This window comes from Spermophilus citellus, assembly GCF_964194105.1.
Source record: "Spermophilus citellus genome assembly, contig: SCAFFOLD_175, whole genome shotgun sequence".
Classification (NCBI taxonomy): domain Eukaryota; kingdom Metazoa; phylum Chordata; class Mammalia; order Rodentia; family Sciuridae; genus Spermophilus; species Spermophilus citellus.
In genome coordinates this window covers 480,801-502,956 of record NW_027672949.1, presented here as the reverse complement: position 1 = coordinate 502,956, position 22,156 = coordinate 480,801, and the positions used below count along the sequence as shown (strand labels likewise).

Below are 22,156 nucleotides of genomic sequence, written 5' to 3'. Positions count from 1 at the left end.
AAGATTAGTAACCTTCTAAATAAAGAAGAGGACACACAGAGAGAGAGAAGAAGACCAGGTCAAGACAGAGGAGGCCCTGGGTTTAACAGCACCAGCTGAGGACAACTAGCCAAAGAAGAGACCAGGAGAGATGAAGATTCCACCTATGATCATAGTCTCTAAGGATCAGAAGGTTGGCAACCACCAGGCATCCATGTGAGAATAACTGGGAGAGATAGAATCATGTGGTAGCCAGTCTTTCCCAGGAGAAAAAAAATTATCTGTCTTTTTTGATCTATTGCTAATTTAAAAAATAATTTTATGCTATACGTGAAATTATACAGCCACATAACAGAATAGATGAAAAATGAAGGGGAAGAAAAAGCCCCTATTGTCCCACATCCTAACACATGGTGCAGTTCCTCCTCCTTCCAGACATTCTTCTCATCTCTTAAGTTCTGCATGGTGCTTGCCATTTCCCCCTTTTCTCTTCACTTGATTTGTTTGAATATTCTAATTTGTTGAGGTGCAGAGGAGGTGTATCTAATATCAAGTGGAATGGAACATGCCCACCTGCCATAGGGCCTCCTCTTCCAGGCTTGCTTGCCCACATTGGTCTCACACTGCACCAGAAACTTAGCCACATTTGTTGATAGGATTTCTGGTAATTGCTTCCATAACTCTAAATGACATGTTCATGACAATTTATTTTTTAATTGTTTTTTTTTATTAGTTGTTCAAGACAATGCAATGGTCTTAACATATCATACATTTGATTCAAATGGGGTATGAATTCTCATTTTTCCACATGTACAGATTCCAGGATCACATTGGTTATACAGCCACGTATATACATATAGCAATACTAGTGCCTGTTGTATTCTGCTGCCCTCCCTATCCCCCGACAATTTATTTTTATTATGAATTATTTAAAAAACAGAAGTATGGTATAACAACCACCCAGCTCCACAGAATGCCAAAATTCTGTACCTGGATTTAGTTTTAAAGAAAAAAGTTTGCAGAATCCATGTGAGCCCTGCCCTCCACTCACAGACCTCGACCCCAGTGACCTTACTGTGTTCAACTTTCCCACGAACACTCCTGTTTCAGCTGATCCAGTCCTGCAGAATCCCTTCACATTCTTAAAGATTATAAGGACCCACAAACTATTTCCTGTGAGTGGATAATAACTATCAATATTTGCAGTGAAACAAAGATGGGAAATTTTAGAAATATTTATTAATTTGTTTTAAGTTATTTTAAACTCATTGCACATTAGAATAGATACTTTATGAAAAATCGATGTATTTTCCAGAGTAAATGAAGAAGGATGAAGTGTTTCTTTCTTTTTTATTTTTTTTAGTTTTTTTAATGTCTGGCTTTCTGCAAGACAGCTGGCCTCATAGGTCAGCAATGATACCCAAGTGCTGTGACATTCAGCTCCATGGCATTTGGAAAACAGTCCCACACTCATAGTACAAGGAGAGTGGAAGAAAGATGCCTTAGTCTCATGATGTTTTCATCATTGTTGTCTTTAGAGTAAAAGTCCTTATCATAATGCCTGACTGGAACCAACCCTTGTCCCAGAGCTATGGAATGGCTGCCCACAGGGCCTGGAGTTTGGGTGGCAAGCTGCAGCCATATGGAGCCCATTACATTGGCGTGGGCCTGAGACACCAAGACCAGGCTTAGACCAGGGTGGATGCTGACTGCACACAGCACTGCCTCCAGGACTCCAGCCTCTACAATCCCAAGACCTCAACTTCCTGCTGGCCAACCAATAGTGAGAAAATACCACTGGGGCGAAGTAGAATGGAAATTCAGGCTTCAGTGTGGTGACAATCACGTTAGTACTTTTCCAAACTCTGATTATCATGAGTCTGAACCAATATCATTGACCCAAGTGCTAGATAATCCCCTAGACTAGCTCACGTGGACTGAAAACCTGCTGTTGGATTCCTTCTTGCCATTGCAAGAGTTCTGTTTCTATTTTTCATACTTAAATAAATTCTACTGCTTTCACACATATCTTCTGGGACATTCTTTGGATTTGTGTGAGAAAAACCTGGAAATAAGTTGGTAGTGAATTGCTAGAGTCTGTTGCAATACTGGAGACCCTCCCCAGCCAGGGAGCTCTAGCACAAAACTGAAACACACTGCTCAGTGGCAGTGGAGAACATGGCCTGGCCTGTTCTGACCCTCAGAGCTGACAAGGTCAGGCATCCCCTGCTGTGATTCACAGTAAACACTGAAATAGGCTTTCTTGGCTAAAGAGGCCTGCAGTGTACACAGACTCATCCCACCAACAGAAGTGGTAGAGTTTCATCTCAAACTGATCTTATGACTGTGCTAGAAAGGAGGCCATGTCCCCCTGTGATGCAAATGCAGTGACTGCAGTCCTCTTCTGGAGGTGATTCTGAATTCCAGCTTGATTACTCCCAACACAGCCTTCCCAGAGCAAGATGCTTTTCTATATGATAAATTCATTCCTGTAGATCAATGGACTTCAGCATAATAAAATACAGTGAAATAACAATAAAATGATGAGGTAAATGACTACACATGCTCTCCATAAATTGCAGTTACACCACCAGGTTGGTTTTTCAGGTGATGTTCAGCTTACTGGCACTAGGCACTATTCTGCTCTGATTTGGGTATCAGTGGGGGAGGATCTGGGGCTTCACAAAGTGTTTTCTATAGTAATCCCAAGGGGCTGGAGCTACCATGGTCATTTTTGCAAGGGTTTTAAGTACCCAGTGTGGAAAAGTCAACACAGCAAAAGCTAGCAGAGATCTTTAGGTCCCTGCATTCTGGTGCAGGGCTCCCTCTTGAAACTTGTCTTAAATCTCAACACCACATGCAGATAAGGTAGCCACTCATTAAGAGTTGTTGTCTGTACCCAAGCAACAATGATAGAAGTAACACAGCTAGAGTTTAAGAAGCTGAGTTCACCAGTTCTGCTGGTGAGCAGTCTGTGAAGATGCAGATCACTGCAGCCAAGCTGGCTCATTTGAAGTGTTAGCAGCTAATCAAAGAGGGGATGCCTAGGAAACCACAGTTTTGAGGTGAAACTTAATTTACTTCTGTTGCTGCCAGGTGGGGTCTGCACAAGCTGCAAGCATCTGAACTCAGGAAGTACTTACAGCTCCTAATGGCAGGCCCTGACCACCAGTGTTGCAGTATAACCCAGCAGCTCACCTTCCATTTTTATTTCGTTTATTATGAATTCAAAGAATGAAATTCTCAAACCAGGATGAGTGAGTGTAATAGTAGAATTCATTGAGTTACAGGAATACAACTCATGCCACACAAGAGAGGAATAGACAGCCGGGTTTCTCTGCCGAGTGTGCTAGTTTAGGGATTTATAGAGACCTTGGTTCACTGCTATTGGTCCAAACTTATGCTAACTAGGGCTTGGAAAATCAATTATGAAATTGGTTAGTCCTGAATTTCATCCACATTTAGCTTTACTTTGCTCCCTGCTTTGGGAAGCAGAAGACTGAAGTCATTGATTGCACATGCTCAGTGGGTATCTGAAGCCATGGCACTGCTATAGAGTGTGCTTCTGTGGTAGGTGTGCCACTATGCATAATCCAGGCTTCAGCAGAGTGACAGAACAGCTTGCCCTGATCTACATCAGCACTGGCCTGCCCTGCCTCAGGACATCCTTGGCTACATAGCGGTCTCCTCAGGGCCACAGGCCACATGAGCTCTATATCTGCATATTGACAAGAACCAGTAGGATGGCTGATTTGGCTCAGCAGCCAGGAATCCACATCATCTACAAGTGTCAGCTTTGAAGGTTGCAACCAGGAAAGTCTGAATCTTCTCAACTACCATTAAGTTGCATATCATAGCTCTCTGTGTTATAGCTCTGAACGTCTGCTATACTCTCCAGTGCTGCAATAAGGTCTAGCAGTTTACCTCTAATGTCTTTCCATGTTTGCCTCACACATCCAAAGAATTAAATTAATGAGATAAGGAAGGCAAGAGTAAATGGAATAGAATTTAATTGGAGTGAAAATAAAAGCAGAACTCCTATAGAGACAAAAACAGACCCAATATCAGGTTATCATCTAAGTGTGCTAGGCGAGGGGTTTATATAGCACGTGAGTCAATGCTGTTGGTTCAAACTTATGCTAATCAGGGTTTGGAAAAGTACTGATGCTATTGTAACAATGCTTGAGCCTCAGTCTCCATTCATGTTCACCCCACTCCCATTTTCTCACTTTTGTCAAGCAGGAGGTTGAAGTCCTGGGATCATGGAGCCTGGAGGTTCTGGCTGCAGTGCTGTGTAGAGCAGGTATCCACACTGGGCCCAGCAGGGCTGCCTCAGCTCAGTGGATCTATGTTCCCTAGTTTGCCTTGGTGCTGGCTCTGCCCACCTCAGACCCATTGCAGCATGGTGGACTCCGGGTGGCAGCTCATGCTCACTGCCCATGCTGCAGCCCTGGGGGCAGCTATTCTGCAGATCTAGGATAAGGATTGACTTTAACAGTGGCTCTCTCCTGAGAGGCAGGACAGGGAGGAGGTTGGATGGGAGCAGGAGCAAAGCACTGTGAAAACACAGAAGTCCCAGCAGGCTGCTTTCCCATGAGGGTTCACAAAGGCCCTCAGTGTCCTTGGGTCCTCAGAATGGGCCTGAAGCCTCTAAGGTGTCACACTTGGCTCCCCCTGGCACTCAAACAACCTTGCCTCTACGAGCAATTGATGTCTGTGGTCTTCCACAGCTGGAACTTTCCTGGTCCCTGACAAGACCATGCTATTTGTTGATAAGCCTCAGACAGCCAGGTGGGGCCGTGTATGGCTACCGTGTTCTGTGCTGTTGCAGGAAGGCTTCCTTCTCCCTGCAGCTGACCTTGGTCACACAGGGCTCAAGGTAGCTCTACCTTGGGCTCTTTACTCCACTGCCTCCCACAGATATTGGCCCCAGTGGCCAAGGCAAAATGAGGAGCCAGAGCGGAGTCTGTGTAGCACATTACCTTGCAGGACTCAAGCTGACTCCTTTGTCCTGCCAACATTGACCTTACGTGCTTGGAACTGTGCTTGGAACTGTGCGTGAAGGTCAGCTTCCTCTTGTATGGAATGAATCCTGCTGTGCCTCCAGAAGGCTCTTCATCATGGGGGCCTCTGGAGGGCCCACCTGCACCTGCCACCCAGGCAGCTGCCCATTACCCTGCCAATAGGAAAGCACAGCACACCAGGGACCTACAAGGCCTTTTGTTTTCCAGTGGCCTTTGACTGTGCACTGAGGAGAGTATCCAGGTGTATGCCCACTATACAGGCCAGATTATAAAAAGTCCAGTCTTATTTCTTGTTTTAGGGTCTCGTTGGCTGGTTCTTGAACATTCAGTATGAGGCCAAACCCATGTGGTCTGGACTCATTTTTAGTCCTCTCTGCCATGGACAAATATAACAGAATGTTGGGTGTGTCCACAATTTTTTTTAAATTAATTTTTAGATAGTTTCCATGTGTGTTTTTATACCTTGCCTACAACGTGTAATGATCCTAGAACCTGAGGAACCATCCATATAATTGTTGTGAAGATCTTAATTTGTTAGCATCTTTTTCCATTATTTATATATAAAGAAAGTGTCTATTTTCTGCATTTTTCTCAGAATGTCATAGCTGACATCTTTCTCATGTTACTCCTTGACAAGTCAGTCTATCTTGTTAATTGCATAGCTAATAATAACCATTAATGCTCCTCTTCACTGTCTGGATTTGCATGGTTCCTATTGGAGATGATTGGAGCTAGAAGGACCTGATGCTTCCCACTCCACTTCCCACTTGAGATCTGAGGAAATAGGTTCAGAGTGGCTACCTGTCTTCAGGTGACTTCTAGAGTGTCTCTTGCTGAACACACAGGGCATGGATTGGACACCAGCAGCATCCTTTCAAAGGTGTAGACACTCCCTTTCCTGTGTGTGAAGGGACCAGAGAGCAGGCACAGAAGGCTCCAGGCACCTGGATAACCACTCTTCATTAATGTATCAGCAGCAGGCAAGCCTCTGCCAGGTGCTGGCACTTGAGGAATACCTCAATGTGCCTGGGACTCTGGAGAACAGAACAGTCAAAAGTCTCCAGCACACAGTGCACATGGATCTTAGAATGTTTCCAGAAGGCATGTTCCCTTCATGGATCCAGGAAGGTCATGGCCCCTTCTTCTCACCCTGCTATGTCCTCCACAGCTGGTCTGGAACCGGTAAGGATTATAGAACCCAAGGAACTGTCTTCAGACTGCCAAATTCACATGGTTTCCATCTTTGCCATTCTGCCTACCTCAAGCGGGACCTTCATGGGACAGATGGAAATGTCCAGTTTAACAGACGCTTCTTGTTAGAGTCACAATATATAACATGCTTAGTGATATTTGTAACATTCCTGGTTACACAGTTTTGTGAGAGTGCAGAGTTTCATTGAGTAGGTGAGACCTTGAGAGGGGAAAAGAAGATGCTTTAAAACATAAACATCTGCAACAGTTCCTCCCACCTCTGTACCTCCTCACTGGCATGTAATTAATGGCTTTGGACCACATCCAGAATCATTGGCTATGGTCTAATTTATGGGAATTGAAAGACTCTCTCTCCAATCAACAAAATTACATTATATTCCACAGGGCAGTCTTTATGGCCCACACAGAAAAGGGAATCCGAGCCTGGTGAGAGCACCGCTACTTGACGTGTGCATGGAGTTTCTTACCACAGTAGGTCTGAGTGGAAGAAGCTGTCCTTGGAGTCAGGTTCAGGCCTGTGGGGGCTGATGCTGACTCAGCCACAGGGGACATATGACAGCCTGAAGCTCTCACTACCCCAGGATGTCTAGACTACCAAGGCAGTCTTAATGGTGACTATTTATTTTGTACTTTCTCCTGTCTTATCAAACTATCTGTGTTGTGAGTTTGCATTTCTTTATCTCTTAAGGTCACACTTAATAATAAGGAACTTGCTGTGGCCATTATGCTTCCTGTGTTTTTGATTCTTTCTTTTCTCTTTTTCACATTCAGAGTGACAATGCCTATATCAGTCACAGAGGGACTTAAATCATCAACAAGTATTTTCTGAACATCCATCAGACACTGATGGACATATGCGGTAACAAACGAAGTCCTTGCTCTCATTTCTGGGGAGAGAGGCCTAAGCAAGCATGCAGGTAACAGGGTAGTGTCTTCTGCATTGCTTAGTACTGTGAAGCCAGGTTAAATGTGTCTTAGTCTATTTTCTGCTGCTGTAACACATATAAACAGATTGAGTAATTTATAATGAAAATAAATTTAGTTGGCTCACAGTTTGGGGCTGGGAAGGCCAGGGCTAAGGGAGAGAAAGAAGGGTGGAGCCTGCACAGACCAGTCAGCTCTTAACGATTTCTCCTCCTAGAACTGTTGCCCAGAATGAGGTTTCCAGCACATGAACTTGGAAGGACATAGTCAGACCTAGGAAGGGGTCAGAGAGGGCATTGAGAGAGGAACTCAACACTTTCTAGGGATCCCTGATATGATGATAGATGGTAACAGCAGAAACCTGAAGAAAGGTGTAGGAGGACTGTGGGTCCTGTGGATTCAGTGCTGAAGGCAGGGAGTCTGTGGAGCACAATGCAAGAGACAGGCATCCTGGGGGACACAGTGCTGGTGGCAGAGTGTTCTGTGGGACACAGTTGTAAAGGCAGGGGTTCTGGGGGTCACAGGGCTAATCAAGGGACCCTGGGACCCTGTGCAGCTCCTGAGTGAGGTTGGCCGTGAAGTACTAGAGGAGCAAGGGGAGCCAGGGTGAGAGGCAGATGAGTCAGAGACAGTCCAGTATGAGTATGAGGCAGAGAGGGCCAGATCATGCTGTGCTCTAGAGGTCTTGTGAGGACTGTGGCGTGGTGGGGAGACAGTTCCTGGGAGGCTCTGACTAGAGAGTGACATAACAGGTTTTAAAGGAATCACTTTGTTAAATGGAGCAGATGGTGGGAGGACCAGAGTGGGTGCTGGGGCAGCTGGGGCCTTTGCAGCAGTCCTGAGAGAGGCACTGTGGTGGTGGCAGCAGAGGCAGAGTGATTGCAGTGACAGCGGTCTCTGGTGTGCCTTGGCCTTTCCCACCATGGGGCATTCTTTCCCTTTACAACGGAGTGTCAAGGCACAGTGTCCCTTACCTGACTATGGGATCATGAGGAGCCTTTGGAGGACCAGGCTAGGTTCCAAGGTGGCCAGCATGTAATTGGAGGGTGGAACTTTGAGCTCACCCCTGGATCTCCAGGAAGAGAGGGAGCCAGGGATTGATATTCACTTCTCTCAGTGAGTCCCCATCCACACCACACAATGGAACCTTCAGTTTACCCTAAAAGCTACAGTTCTGAGAGCCTCCAGAGTGGTAGACACAAGGGGCTATAGGGCACCAAGGAAAACAGTGATGCCCCACCTCCATTAGTCCTGTTTTTATTATGTCATATCAGGGGAGACTATTCAAGGAGTGGAACTTGGGAGTTGCCATGTAACCCAACAAGTCTCCTCTAAGTATGCACTCTGGAGAACTAAAGCCACACAATGAGATAATAATGTATGTGAAGTCTATAGCTACATTACCAAACCTTGGCTTTGAGACAAAACCAAGCTCACTACGGTTGCTGGCAGGTGGAGCCAAGACATGCAGCAGCAGACCCCAGCAGCTCACCAACACTTTTTTTCTATTTGGGCTTATTATCTTGTGCATTTGATGAATGGAATCCACAAACCAGGATGAATCAATGTAACCATAGCATTTATTGAAGAACAGAAACCAAACACTTGTCATAAAACAGAAGATGCTGGTGACAGAAACAGCAGATTTGACCTGTCAGGGAAGGATGTTTCAGGTTGTATATAGCTCTTGGGTTACTGTTATTGGTCCAAACTTATGCTAATGAGAGCTTGGAAAGGCAATAATGCTATTGGTCAGCTCTGGAGTCCTGACTTCCATTCAGATCTGCCAACTTCCATTTCCTCAGGGCAGGTCATAAGGGGAAGGTTTAGGTGCTGGAATGGGAATGCAGCACTGCAGGAAGTGGGCTTCTGCCACAGGCCTCAGTACTGGGGCCAGGTCTGGCTGACCAAGGGTGACAGGTGGGCATGGCTTGACTGGCCTGGGATATGGTTAACAGTGCCTGAACGGCAGGTTCACATGGCTATAGGTCCTGCTCACCACCTGGACCCCACTGGGGCCACCACTCCTTGCTCCACTGCTCTGTTGCCACTTTGCTTCATGACAGGGACCAGTAGGCTGGCTATGCAGCTGCAGGGAGCCATGTCAGTTGTCCACAAAGCCTAAAACCAGAAACAACCCAAATAAAAATGGAGAGAACAATGGAGAGGATGAGGGAGGTGGAATATTTAATATTCCAGTTGAAGAGGAAGACAGTTGTGATATGTGTCCCGCAGGGCTCCTCCACAACTTGAGCTAAATAAAGACACCTGCATCAAAGAATCGGTGTGATCCCACTATTGGAAATGTCAATAACTGGTAAAATCATGCAGAGATAAAGTAGGAAAGCTATTGGGATATGAGGGTGGGGGTTCTTGGAGTGACTGCAGAAGCTGTATGTCTTCTTTCGAAGGTGATGGAAGCATTTCAAATATGATATGGTGATGGTTATCCAGAGGCCAGGAGTATACTACAAACTGCTTTCTCATTCGTGTACTTTAGGATTATGAACTTTATCCCAGTAAAAAATTTCAAAAAAGGAAAACACCTTCAGAGTCATACCTCTCTGGTCTTCTCTCCCCAACAATTATTCAATCTTGCAATTCCTGTCTTACTTGGACAGGAATTCCATTTCCTTCCAATTTCTGTGCCACATATTCAGTAATTGCCTTCTTGCTGCACGGCCTCCCTCCATCTCTTGTTTCCCACCAAATAATCCAGCACCTTGCCACCAAATTTCCCCCCAAAGCTCTTAAACCCAGCAGGAACTCATGCCTCCAACCAAATAATACCAAATAATACAGTGTGTAAGCAGTTTGCAAATGGCATGACATGGGCTAGATATCCATTTATACAACATGGCTGGTTGGGATGCCACGCCTCCATTGCCATAAATGTGATACCCTGTTGCAATTGGTTTTTAAGTGAATTAGGCAGATACATCTGTGGAAGCCAAATGTTTGGTAGATACCTTGGTAGGAAACCTAATGATTTTACACAGCCTCTCCAGTGCCAGCAGGCCAGATACTGCTTTGAGGTTGGCTTAGAGTCTTTTCTCTTCCTAAGTTTGCATGTTTGTCAAGATGAAGAGAAGGGTAACCAGTTTCTGTTTTGAAAAGAGGAGGCATATAAACATACTGCTAGGTGAAAGTTTTTGCTTTTGCCAAAGTCCACATATCTGGATGAAACTGATGTCTCCATAAAGCAAGCATGAACCACTTGTCTACTTACTTGGGGCACTCTTCTGGGAAGCTGGGCCAGACATGTACACAGCCAGAATCACTGTGACTGAGAGTGAATGCTTTGCACTCTCTGAGAGGCAAGTGGATATCTGTACTCGGCCACAGTGACAAGCTGGATGTTCTGGTGTGATCTGCACATTCAGAAGAGCCCATTGTGAGGATTAAGATTTTTTTATGACTTGGGAGCACGGTCACAGGGAGGGCAAGCAAAGTTCTTCCAAAGTGAAGTTCTAGATATGAACTTTCTAAGTAATGAGACTGGAGGAAAAATTTAAAACTAAAGTTGATATTGTGCATATGCTTGTGGGTTTTAGCTTCCATCATGGATGTCCACAAATGATAGGCCTTCTCTGCTGTGCAGGTGCTGGGAGTCATTTGGGTTTGAGCCATTTAGTTGGTTTTGGTTAATGAACAGGATGCTTTATTTTCCAGTGACCATTCTGATTTTTAGGAAGCAGAAAAAGGCTCAGCATCAGTGCTATAGTGAATATTACTGTAAACATGTCAAGGTTATTTGGAGGAGTATAGATTTGATCTGAGGAATACATTCCATAGTTGACTTTAAATGGAATGAAGTTGTGGAAATAATTCTGATGTTCTTGAGAGAAAGTAGACAGTGTCACAAAGCTCTGACTTGTATGGCTTCAAATTTTCCTGGACAGAGTAAATCTTTTACTGACAGCTCTTCTATTACATTTGTGTGAGAAGAAGGTTGTGGCCCAGAGAGAGGAGTCAGAAGCCAAGTCTCAGAGCATTGCTTTTGAGGGTCACTGGCAGGTTGTTTCCCACTGACTCACATGTTCTGAGAGTCCCTGTAGTAGGCCTGTCACTGAGGAAACAAGTAGTTGGCTTGACAGGATGAAGTGTTCCAAACCTGTGTGGGGTTTGAGGATCTTTAAGAGATCATAAGCTGTTCAGGCAGCCCATGCTTGAACAGTTTGATTCGAGTTAAAGGCATGAAAGAGTTCACAAATCCCCAGTGTATGAATATTTATCTAGAAATTGACATGAAAATGCTAGAATATTCTAGATTATATGAGCAGGTGTATACTCAGATTTGTGTTCTTTTATGAGTTGTCAAAAGAGAACACAGATAAGAACAATTGCTAAGAAATGAGTGGTGCTTCACGTGCCTCGACTGGAGAGAATTCATCATATGTGAGAACAGTGATGCTCCCTTGCTTATTTTAAATTCTCTCTGTGTTCTCGAAATCATTATAAGCTCTTCATGTATGCTGTCTCCTTATTTTTAAAAACAGCCTTATGAAGGTGGTATAATTATTATGGTGTCTTTTTAAGGGAAGGAAATAAAAAAATAGAAAGGTAAGAACTGGTAAGTAGTTAGGCCAGGATTCTTTTTCAGAGGGTTCGTTTATATAGAAAACATGCACTTAGCTGTCTTACTATCCTGACTTTAAAGAAATAAATGAATGTCAGTCTGAAATCATTCCAAGGACATGTTAGAAACAGCTTATCCAGAGTCTTGGAGTTGGTTGTTTGGTATCTAAATCAGTTTATCAGATTTACCCTTAGAATATTACTTTTGTGGAGAAGACAGTCTTGGTTGTATTTTGTGTTTAATGTATTTATAATGTCCTTTTGTTATGAAAATATCTTTTGGGCACCAGCCCATATCCAGTTGGACTATGTGCATCTTGGATCCGGGTTATATCAAGCAGAAGCTTGAACGATTACTAAGGCTCAGTTCTCTAACTCACCCATCAGTTCTTATCCTGGTTCCTTCTTCTCTTTGGCAGTCACATTTGAGACTTCCAGAATGTATGGTTTTGATTAGATTCGAAGGCTAACAGAAAAAAGAAGGGAAAATGATTGATGAGAAGGTAAAGCAGCACTCGTGTGCAGAATGGGGAGCCCAATTACTATGCCCCAGATTAAAGGCAAAATGTGACACCCAGTGAAAGTGTTTATCTTTGTGCCTAAGCAGAAGCAGTGTAAATGAATATTGCATACCAGTGCAATTTTATATTTGCTTAACTGCATTATCATTTTGAGGCAAGTATTTTTCCCTGTCCCTTAAATGTTATTTATTTTTTAATGTGGAACATCAAATTTTAATTTTGAAACATTTCATTTAGTTCTCAAATTATTAAACAAAAGGAATGATGAATTATGATTTTAGTAACGAGCCCTTCTTACAAAATTCATCTCCTGTCTCAAAAAAACAATAGAAAATCCATATATGATATTAGCTAATGATCTATTTGCATTGTTGGAAGACATGGAAATACACCCTAGTCCTTATGGCTGTCTGTAGGAGTTGGTGATATTTACAGCTATTTGGTTTTTTTTGTTGTTGTTGTTTTGTTTTTGTGGAGAAGTTATCAGTCTGTGAGGAGCAAGTGTTGCATCAGAAGAGAAAAAAAGCTTGCTCTAAAACTTTCTGGATTAAATGAAGAAAAATGTGAACTACTTGAAAAAGTTATCCCTGTTCAAAAAGAGTATGAAGGCTTAGAGTCACCTTTAAAGGATGATATTTTGGTGAAGGAGTCAATAGAAGCAGAAAATTTGGAGGCAATTTATGAAAACTTGGATAGGTTGGTATTTAAACTTGAGGATGAAATAGTCTTTATAGAAAAAGAGCTAAGACTAAACTAAACATTCTCAACTGGATGAATTGATGGTGGTTATATCAAAAAGGATTAAGTTCCTAGAAGATGAATCAAAATCACTCAGATCACAAATACCTGATAATAAAACAACCTTGAGACTATTCCAAATGAATGAAGGAGGATATAAGGAAGCAATAAGAGAGGTTTTGAATGAAAATTCCCAACTTCAAGAAAGTCAGAAACAGCTTTTACAAGAAGTTGAAGTATGGAAAGAAAAAGTAAATGTCCTTAATAACATAAAATGACATTTGAACACTCTAAAGTACATGCAGAACAAGTTCTAAGAGATAAAGAAAATCACATTAAGTCTCTGACTGAATACTTGCTGCTGATGCACACACAGAAGACCTAACAGATGATGGTAACTTAGATTTTGAAATGAAGAGTGTTGGATGATCACTTAGAGGATCAGCCAAAAGGAGATTTGAAGGGATGGTTTTATGCTCCTAAGTTAAAGACCTCTTTTAAAACCTTAGAAGGAGAAGAAAATCAGGGATGGGGATATGGCTCGAGTGGTAACACACTTGCCTGGCATGTGTGGAGCGCTGGGTTTGATCCTCAGCACCACATAAAATAAAATAAAGATGTTGTGTCCACCGAAAACTGAAAAATAATTATTAAAAGACTCTCTCTCTCTCTCTCTAAAAAATGAAATTTTTACTTTATTTTCTTATTTAATTGAAACAAAGGAAGACCTTATAGAGAATATTAAAAATCTTAAGACAGAACAAGTATCTTTGCAGTCAAAAAATACACCATTTAAAAGTGAGAATCAGAATCTGCAGCAGCAACTTAAAGTAAAGATTGAACTATATCAAGAAAATGTAATGAAACTCCAAAGGTAATAAATAGTAGAGGGAAATTACCAGGTAGAGAAAGAGGAGAAGCTTTCAAAAATGGAGGAAAACATCAGCCATGCAACTGAACAGCTGGAGAACTACAGAAAGCAAGTCAAAGATCCTGAAGAATTGGAGAAAACCATTCATTCTAACCGGGGGCTGATTATGTACTATGAGAAAAAAGCATATGATAATGAGTTGGCAGCTCAGAGTGCTGAAAGAAACCTCAATGATTTAAGGAAACAAAATGCCCAAAACAGACAAAACTTAACTTAAAATGAATTTAAATTTAAGCTTGTAGAAAAAGATCTTTCTGCACTTGATGATTCAAATACAGCTTTTGGCAGAGAGAATTCCCTAAATGGTCCCTCACCATTGGGTTGATCTTCATCTGAAGTGAGAGATCCTCTTTTGGAAAAGAAGTGTCCACTCAGACTCTTACCTTTGCTTACAAGGGCAGGAGGAAGAGCCTGAAGAGGCCCAGAGGATTCTCTGGGCCCTCAGATTATCAATGAAAGAAGAGAATCAGGCTATGATGGGATAAGTGATCCTCAGAGAGCAAATTATAACATTGGGCCCCTGTCAACTCCATGGGAACAGAAACCTAAGATGATGATGTCTCCACCAGGCCAACCATATTCTGAACCACGTCTTCCTAAGGCAAGATGAATGTTATTCTAATTATGGTTGACCACCTTGGAGCAGCAGAACTCAGAAGTTCTTCTATGTCTCATTGGATAAAATGTATGGTCCTATGTCTTCAGAAATGGGATCCAGTAGAAATGATACCAAAGTTGATCTTGGTGATTCCAATGTGCCTGATTCATCTGTCCCTGCTGAAAATGAAGCAACTGGCTCTGGCTTTTCTTTCTAACCTTTCCCTCCAATCAGAGGTCCATTGTTTCCAGTGGATCCAAGGAGTCAGTTGATGAGAAAAGGACCCTTTTTTCCTCCACCTCCTTCAAGAAACATGTATGGAGCATCTCGAGAATGTTTTCCACCGGAGCCCACCACCTGCTCCATTCCCAATGGGATTGTTGTGTTTTCCTCATGATCTCCTCCCAAGAGCTGAATTTCCCCCCTCCCTCCCCCGCATTCTGAAAGTAGAAATGAGTTTCCTTCAGGGTTGTTTCCATCTTCAAATGAGCCTGCTACTGAACATCCAGAAGCACAACAAGAATCCTGACAATATTTTGTATCTGCCTTCAAATGTAATCTATCTCTCATTTTTAGTTTAACTAACTGCTTTTACTCAAGTGATTATACTTCTGCTCCAATTGAAACTTAATGGAATTATAATTCTTAGAATAACATTTTGTAAATAAATATGGTTTAAATATGAATCGAATGAGTCAATTATTTCCATTTTATTTTATTCTAGATAGTGTAACTTAATTTGATTAATTTACTATTACATAAGCAACAATGGGAATATTATATACATAATCTTGCAGTCAGTGATATTTTAAAATCTAAACAAAGCTTGTGCCTTGATACAATTAAGTGTACTTATTATGACTGTAGCAAATGTGAACATAACTTTATGCTTAGTGAAAGATTTTAATTGATTTAAAGTCTTATTTGCCATTGATGATAATAATTAAAATAATGTAGTTTTTTCCATAAAATAAAAATAACTAGAGCATATTAAGAGTAAACAATAAAGCATGACTATGTCATGTAAGTAGGAAATTTAAAATATAAAAAAAAATTTCAGTTCTCAGAAAACTTTCTAAAATTGTAATCTACAATTTAAGTTCACTCAGCCCCCTTTGTCGCTTATATCCTTTATTTTATGCCCATTTTCATAAAATTATGAATTGTATTCTGCTCTGAGCTAGGTACCCTTTTTTTGTATTGATAAGCATGTCTTCAGGGTATGATGTGCTCCTTCAATGAAGACTTGTGTGGTAGAATGGGTCATTCCATGGGTTAAAATTATATTCCAATGAGTGTAAAATTATGCAGAATCACAGGTTGTATATGCAGGAAGTTATGTGTCTTTAAATAAGTAGGCTTGCCCCTAGTGGCAAAGCAGAGTAATAAATGAGAAATCTAAGAAGATACATTTTTTGATCAATAGGCAATAGCCAGATAAACTCAGAATGAGTATCAGTGGAAATATGAAGAAAGAAATAAGGATGAAAAGGAGGGAAATGTGTAATATGCATTTGCCAAAGTGCATTAAATGGATTTTCAGATTCCCACATAGGGGCCTGGAAGGGTGTACAGTGAGAACAGTTATTGACAATGGCATGAGCTTGTTGACAAAATGGAAAACATCATCATTAGTGATTGAGCATTTTGATGAAAAAAATCCATGAAATTTTACAGCATCTGAAAATAAAAGATAAAGTGATCTCACAGCTCTGTGTGGGTGTTATTCTCTATCAAAAGTCCAGGAATCTTAGTGTGGCTGTACATATGAGCAAGGAAGTTGGGGGACATATGATGCTCTGAAAGAGTTTGAAGAGTTAAAAAGAAGAGACAGTAAATTGGATTCCAAATGAGGAGATAACACAGCTACAGAAATAGGAGGAACAGGTTTAACTGTATATTAAGAATCTATAACAATGTTTACAGCAGTAGAAAATAATCTCAATGCCAGGATAATGGCAATTAATTCAGCTTCCTCTGAAGAGATTTGAGGCAGGATCCTGTTGTTTCTTTAACAATTGGAAAGAAAAAGTAGAAAGTAGTTGGGCTTCAGTTGTAATTTCTAATTTCTTTGAGAAATCATATTGATGAAACTTAATCCCAATTATTCTATATTTAATTTACTTATTTTAATAATAAAATAAGAATATCAGAACAATGTGATTAGCAGTATTAGTTATCTCTTCTCTGTTGAAAAATTTTAGAAGCAATGGATGTTTTATTACATTTTAGACATTTTTTTAGAAATAAATATTTTATTTTCTGGCCATCTAAAAAAATCTTGTGAGTTAGAATTTTAAAGACGTCTATATTTCTATTTAATTAATTGATTTGAATTGAATTATTTGGCTCCATTTACTGACTTAAATTTTAATTGATGAGTGCCAATTTGTTTAAATGCCAGTTTGATACCAACCAAGCACACTATATATAGACAGGACAGCCCTGTATAATTGGAAATGGCAGGTATAAAATCTAGTAGCCATGACGGATACTGAAGTCAAAGGTGATCCTAGAGGTGGTGCCGGATGAGATTGCTAACATCAACCTGTGGTCCAGTATTCATGAAGCTGATCTTTGCAAAAGCAATTAATAGTAAAGCAGCTACAGATCAGACAATGAGTCATTGCAGGTAGAGTTCTTTCACAGTCTACCCCTGGAACTCTATCAAAGACTATAACAATATCTGAAAGTGGTGTTATTGCATCAACTTTCAGTTTTACAATGCAGATGCCAAATAAAATAGCCATCTCACCTTTGAAGTCACCAAATAGAGCAATGAAATCAGCTCTGCAGAGCATCACTGTTGTAGGAGTGAGCATATCACAATTTAAGACAGATATTCCTCTGGAAACTGCTCCCAATTCCTCTAGAAATGCTGGCAACTGTTCAGCAGATTCAAGTGCCTGGAAGGAAGTTTCATTATGTCTGATTTGTTACTGCCACAACAGCCAGTATCTTAACTCAACCAGTTAGTCAGAATCCAAGTACAAGCATTAAGCCTCTTTAGGGAGCAAAGCCAATGGTTTTTTATACAACCCCGGTGCACATGTCAGTTCCATTTGTCCAAGCTCAGGCTTTCCAACAAGTTGTCCCAAAATCAGTCAATCCAGCTTCATAAATAGTAACTAACAGCCAACCACAGCATTGATGCCTTTCACCCCACTGACACAGATCCAGCCCAACTTCCCCAACCTGCCTCCAGGTACTGTCCTGGCACCAGCTCCATGAACAGGGATTGTGGGTTATGCAGTGCTTCCAGCTCAGTACATTACTCAGCTACAGCAGTCTTCATATGTGTGTATTAGTAGTCAGCTCTAATTTTACTGGAACATCTCGTATCCAGACTCAGGCAAGTCTTCCATTTAATGGTATAATCCCATCAGTATCTGCCAGTCAGACAAGAATGCCCTGTAATTGTACAAAATCACTGTTTGAAATTATACTGTGATTGCTTCGTAAATGGCAAATTTTATAACAGTTGCAGTTGTACTAATTGTTATAACAATTTGGAACATGAAAATAAAAGGCAAAAAGTATAAAGGAATGCCTTGACAGAAATACAGATTTTAAGCCTAGGATAGGGAAAGGAAAGGGGGAGAAGCATATCGATGTCATAGCAAGGGATGTAATTGTAAATGTCAGGATGTCTTAAAAACTCCTGAGTGCTATGAGGAAAAAAATAATGTGTTCCTCAATATGTAAATGTGTTGACTGTAATAATTTTGAAGAAAGCCCAGAAAGAAAGACATGGATGCATTTGTCAAATAAAGCTGAAATAAGAGTACAGCAACAAACTTCATGGAGACTAAATTATCTTCTCAGACTTGCTTACTAGGCCAACACTGGCTTTGAATAGTGGAGGAGGAAAATTGCCATTTAGTAGGTTTATAACTAAGAAAGTAGTAATTGGATTCACACCCAGGCAGAGCAGGCAGACAAGAAGAGAAAATCAAAGGCAGCAGCAGAGTGGATGATTCTTGAGGAATTGGGATGCTGTTTCATGTGCATCATCAACTCTGCAGGAAAAGCAAAAAGTTACCCTGCATCCATGAATTACTAACTCTTTCACAAGACTGATGAATGGACCTGTACAGAAATGTTAAGGATGCTTGACTTTCTGAAAGATAGTTTAACAATTACTGTATTTTAATTTATTTCTTTTTTTAAAAATATGAAATTATAATATTGAAAGAGAAGAAATGAGAACATTTTATATCTTAGTTAATTCTATGCCTCATCTAAATTGGATTTTTCTTTTTAAATTTTTTTCTTTACTGTATTATATGGATTCTTAATTTCCTCAAGTGGTTAAGAATCAGATGTCCTATTCTTCTGATTCTATTGGCAAATAACATTTATATATTACTATAATATAATTTATAAAGTATGGTATTGTGTGACTTTGTCCAGTTGAAACAGCCAAAGAAGCATTGGTATTGCCCAGTCATTCTTTGGTTCTAGATTTAGAATAAACACAGATAGAATGTCTAGATAAACAAATTATGGAACATATTTGAATGACATCTTGTGTTTAGAAAACCAATATCTTTTTAGGAAAAATTAGCTTTATTTAGGGTGAATTATGGAATATGCTATTTTTACTTTGGAAAATAACCAGGGGAAGAAATCCCCAGGCAAATTTTTTAAATTAAGAATTTATATTTTCAAAAACACCCAAAATATTAAGGTACAGTAAGTGATTTTCAGAGGAGGGGAAGTTTTTCTTTAATGAGGAATGGCTAAAATGCTTAGGGGTCTCTTCATTGTCCTTCAGAGGTGGTATGTGTTTGAAACAATAAATTGTTGAAGTGATTACTGGGTATTGTTAAAATGAGGTGTGTGTGAATATAATTAAACATTATTAGGGGGTAACATAGATCTTCACATAAGTATCAAGTATAAAATTTGGCTTGGATGGAGAAATAAGGAATATAGAAGCTGTAACAGATGAGTTTAGGGAAAGATTTTTCATCAATACATTTCTCTTTGTAGGCTTGTACTAAAAAGCTTCAAACCAATACATGATTCTTACTTTTTAACTCAAATGGACTGCCTAACAAAGCACTCAAAATTGTAGTGGGATTTGTTTTTATAAGGGATGTTTAATATGCTATTATTTTTAGCCAGTGATTTGGTAAGGTGAAGGTATCTGTGTTTTTATATAATTGCTAAAATAACCTAAATCCTTTTCAGTAATTTAAAAACTGAATTTAAGAGCCTTTTTAAAATTAGGACTCCAGATTTTATGACAAGAAAAAACGATGTTGGTATTCAGGCATTCTGTTAGGTAATTTAATCCTCAGTAATTATTATTAGTCTATGATCATTACTTTCCTACAAGGACTCCATAGTTGTATGTATTAAGTATGTGTGTATATATATATATATATATATATATATATATATATATATATGCTAATATGAAAATGCAAGATATAGGTAATAGAAATTAAGTAATCCAGAAGAGGATTCCATTAATCATTAAAGTATCCTTCTTTTGAAACTTGGATTTATAAAATTATAGCATAGTAACTTTTTTTTTAAAGAGAGAGAGGAGAGAGAGAGAGAGAGAATTTTAATATTTATTTTTTTTTTTAGTTCTCAGTGGACACAACATGTTTGTTTGTATGTGGTGCTGAGGATCGAACCCGGGCCGCACGCATGCCAGGCGAGCGCGCTACCGCCTGAGCTACATCCCCAGCCCCAGCATAGTAACTTTAAATGTAGATACTGCAGACATTCTTAGCACCTGAATCTAGTATGTTTAAGTAAAATTTGTATCACTATAAATTAGCATAAGAGATAAAATAATATCTAGTCAAATTATTTTTCAAGAGATTGCAATTAAATTGCTGGTATAAATCTACATTTTGTTCATTTTTATATATTCCATATTAATTCTAATTGTATCATTGTGATGTGTATTTATTTATTTTATTTTATTTTTTAAAGAGAGAGAGAGAGAGAGAATTTTCAATATTTATTTTTTTAGTTCTCAGCGGACACAACATCTTTGTTTGTATGTGGTGCTGAGGATCGAACCCGGGTCGCATGCATGCCAGGCGAGCGCGCTACCGCTTGAGCCACATCCCCAGCCCTGTGATGTGTATTTATATAGTGTGCAAAAAATGTCTGTAAAATTTTGATCATAATTGTAGAGTATGTATGATGGCGTTGATTAAGAATGTCTTGTTTGTAATCAAATGCTATTTGTTTGAAATTTTCAGGAAGCTAACTAAAGTCCTAAACTTTTTTCTTTCCATGTAGTACTCACTAAAAAAAAAAAAAAATTTGTATTTAGGTATTTGCATCAAATTTCTGAACAAGAATAATAGCCACATTAAGTCAACAATTTTAAATGATTATTTTGGGGGGGATTTGGGCATATAATTTTTTAGCTCTGTTTATGTCCCAAAGTAGAAATATTGTATTTACTAGAGCTCTTCAGATATACTTTTCTATTTTGTAAAAACAGGAGAGCAAATTCAATTTCACAGAAAATAAACATTTATACTATTCTGTATTATACACACACACACACACACACACACACACACACACACAGAGGCTGGTTGTAGGTTAGCATAGAGTGCTGTCCTAATGTGTGGAAGACCTGAGTTTGAGCCATTCCCAGCACAGAGGGAGAAGTCAAACTCATGCATCTGTAGACTTGTGTAAACACCATTAACAATTGTGTGCTGTTTTCCAGAAGCATACCTTGAGATTGTCCCAGAAAGGGCAAAAGTAATAGGTTGACAAAGTTGTACATATGACTAAGTGGCATGGAAAGGACACTGGGTACATTTCTAGTAGTACCTTAAAAAGAAATCATGGTGAGAATTATTGCTAGAAATGAAAACAGACATTTAATTATGATGAAATTAGGGAGTTCAAAAGAAAAATAAAATAATTATGAATTTATATGAATCTAATGACATGGCTTTTTAATTTGTAAAGACCCAAATGGAAGATAAGTATAAGGAAAAATAAACCAATTTACAATGTAACCATACATATCTCAACTATTACAATAAGCAGTCATATCAGTCAATGAAGATGTAGAATCTGAACAGTATGATTGATAAACTTACAGAATACTGCACTAGCTATTGACAAAGTACACAACTGTTTCAAGTGCAGGTGGATCATTTGCCAAATTTGGACATGGTCCACGTATAAATTTCAAAGGTTTGAAATACTTTAGTAGTATATTCTGACCATTATGGAATTAAACTAGAAACCAATAATAAAAAGATAAACAAAACCCATGAATCTATGAAAAGAATGAGTTAATTACAATGAAAATTTAGAGAATATTCTAAAATGAATAATAATGGGAAAATGAAACATATCTAAAATTACAGATGCATAAAATATTGTTTATAGTGGTTTTGGCCCAAAATACAGAAGAATGACTAAAATAATTGACTGTTTCAAGAAGATAATAGAAAGTAAATATTAAACACTGAAAAGTGTAGAAAGAAGAAATAATAAAGAAAACAATTTAATAAACTGAAAAGAGACATAAGTTATCAAAGTCATTCCACTGATTCTGAAATTTCCTGGAAAAATAGTTTACCATCTCTCACATAAGAAGTGGGAAATATGAACTCTGTATTTATTAAATAAAGTTAAATGATAATTTGCC

General features: G+C 39.6%; 4 pseudogenes across 4 annotated transcripts; all 4 read left to right on the top strand.

The window, feature by feature from the left end:
- Positions 1 to 6,134: 6,134 nt before the first annotated feature.
- LOC308640317 (cTAGE family member 2-like) lies at positions 6,135 to 13,361 on the top strand (annotated as a pseudogene). The gene is made up of 2 exons: positions 6,135 to 6,185; positions 12,636 to 13,361. The product of its transcript is annotated as a cTAGE family member 2-like (transcript).
- A 3-nt stretch (positions 13,362 to 13,364) lies between these two features.
- On the top strand, positions 13,365 to 14,232 carry LOC308640316 (cTAGE family member 2-like; annotated as a pseudogene). The gene is made up of 2 exons: positions 13,365 to 13,370; positions 13,699 to 14,232. The product of its transcript is annotated as a cTAGE family member 2-like (transcript).
- A 281-nt stretch (positions 14,233 to 14,513) lies between these two features.
- On the top strand, positions 14,514 to 15,034 carry LOC308640315 (melanoma inhibitory activity protein 2-like; annotated as a pseudogene). The gene has a single exon. The product of its transcript is annotated as a melanoma inhibitory activity protein 2-like (transcript).
- Positions 15,035 to 16,964: 1,930 nt separating this feature from the next.
- LOC308640314 (protein lin-54 homolog) lies at positions 16,965 to 18,568 on the top strand (annotated as a pseudogene). The gene is made up of 2 exons: positions 16,965 to 16,971; positions 17,022 to 18,568. The product of its transcript is annotated as a protein lin-54 homolog (transcript).
- The last annotated feature ends 3,588 nt before the right edge of the window (positions 18,569 to 22,156 follow it).